Below are 2,557 nucleotides of genomic sequence, written 5' to 3'. Positions count from 1 at the left end.
GTCAGGTATGTAGTTGAAAGTATAATGTAGAGAAAACTCTTTAGAAAATATAATACAGAAGGTTACTGGTTTAAGATGCTTAAGGGGGGCATCTGACACAGGGCAAGCTTCTTGGGAGTGTGTGAGTGCTCATTTTGTCATAGTGGGTTATATCATTGGGTGGAGACCCACACAATGAGAGTGAAGGTATACCCCCATCCTGGGTAGGACTGATGTTCTCAAACAGAGGGAATTTTATCTCTTGAGAGAATTGGTGGCTCCCAATGGGTTAGGGCAGTCAAGTATGTCAAGCCTTCAACATCGTTGCAAGTATCTCTGAATATGGTCCTTCAAGTAATGAAGATTGATTGTCGTGGTGGGCCCTGAGGGGAGGGGGAAAGAGGTATTGAGTACATGCAATCACTGTAACTGTGGGGCAATGGAAGTGTTCCACAAGATCATGCAATGATGGATATAGGACATGTTAAATTACACCAAAAATGTATAAAAGTCTATAGGCTAAAATGTAAACCATAATGTAAAATATAAGATAAATAAAAATTTAGAAAATTGTATAGTCTAAAGTATAAACCATAATGTAAACCCAAATGGAACTATGTTTGAAAGCTATTGTTTCAATATCTGTACATCAACTGCAGCAAATGTAATATGAACATGTAAAAAGATCATTGCTGGGGAAGGGACAAAGGGTTTGATGTTGGATATGTGGGAGTACCATATATTGTATATGTGAATTACTGTGATCTAAAACTTATGTGAAGATAAACTTAATAATTAGAAAAAAGAAAGAAAGGATGTAGACATTGAGGAAGAAATGGAAGAAATTGCCTTGTCACTGTACATACAGGGCAACACCTATAGCAGTGATGAAAGGCAAAATGTCAAAAACAAAGCTTTTTCATTTTTTCATTTTTTGATACTTCAATTTATTTTTACTTTATTTAATTTTTCTAAATTAGTATACATTCTATATCCAACCTTTAAACCCATCACTATATTCCATTTTACTCTTAATGGAACTTGGCAATATATTGGGCTTCCTTTTTGAAGAAGTTTTGGACCACAGGGAGGTTCAACTATGGTGGGTGAGGAGCACTCAGGTGGGATGTTATTGGTGGGAGACACATGGTTGGGAGGAAGTTCTCCAAGGTATGTATACAGGGTACATAGAAAGGTTTCAATATTTTCATAGTGGTTTCAGTTGGAAATGACAGCTGAGAGAGTGCTGAGTTCCTGACCAGGGGAGCTCTATCACATTCCCCAATGGAACAGCAACAATTCCCCAAGTGCAACAGCAAAGACCTACAAAGATGGATGGTCCGACGATGAGTCCTTAATATTGATGGCTCCGATTATGAGCTGGTGTGCCTGAAATATGAACTAGGCGTAGAGTTGCAGGGTGCTTAAGAGTTACCTCCTGAGAGCCTCCATATTGCTCAAATGTGGCCACTCTCTAAGCCAAACTCAGCATGTAGATGCATTGCCTTCCCCCCAGCATGGGACATGACTCCTGCGGATGGGCCTCCCTGGCACCGAGGGATTACTACCAAGCACCAGCTGATGACATAACTAGAAAAAGACCTTGAATAAAGGGGTCAACTCAGACTGGCAGAATATCTCAGCCTACATGTAATATCAGGTGTTAAAAACTGCTTTTTTTTTTTTTTTTTTTAATTAATTTTTTTTATTGACTTTGAAATAATGTTACATTAAAAATATATATGTGAGGTCCCATTCATCCCCACCCCCCCCCACCCCCCCTCTCCCCCCCCAACAACACTCGTTTCCATCATCATGACACATCCATTGGATTTGGTAAGTACATCTTTGGGCACCTCTGCACCTTATAGACAATGGTCCACATCATGGCCCCCACTCTCCTCCATTCCATCCAGTGGGCCCTATGAGGATTTACAATGTCCGGTGATTACCTCTGAGGCACCATCCAGGGCAGCTCCATGTCCCAAAGACGCCTCCATCTCTCATCTCCTCCTGCCCTTCCCCATACCCATCGTCCACCATGTCCACTTTTCCCAATTCCATGCCACCTCTTCTATGTGGACATTGGATTGGTTGTGTCCATTGCACCTCTATGTCAAGAGGAGGCTCAGATTCCACATGGATGCTGGATGCAGTCCTCCCATTTTCAGTTGTAATCACTCTAGGCTCCACGGTGTGGTGATTGTCCTTCTTCAACTCCATCTTAGCTGAGTGTGGTAAGTCCAATAAATCAGATTGTAGGTGCTGGAGTCTGTTGAGGCTCAGGACCTGGCTATCACATTGTCGGTCCAGAGATTCAAATCCCCTAAATATATCTTAAACCCCAACGTTAACTGCACCTCCGGCACATTAGCATGAAAGACTTATGAAGGGAGATCCCATCTGAGTCCAGATTCATCACACATACACACCATTTCCAAAGAGGGGCCATCTGCCCTGATAAAAAAACTGCTTTTTAACTTAGGATAAAAGGGGGAAATGGAAAGGACAAGTGAGTTTATATGGCTATGAGTCTCCAAAAAAGAGTCAGGAGGTCATCAGAGGGGTGATGCTTATG

This window comes from Dasypus novemcinctus, chromosome X (assembly GCF_030445035.2).
Source record: "Dasypus novemcinctus isolate mDasNov1 chromosome X, mDasNov1.1.hap2, whole genome shotgun sequence".
Lineage (NCBI taxonomy): Eukaryota > Metazoa > Chordata > Mammalia > Cingulata > Dasypodidae > Dasypus > Dasypus novemcinctus.
This window is presented reverse-complemented; position numbering follows the sequence as displayed.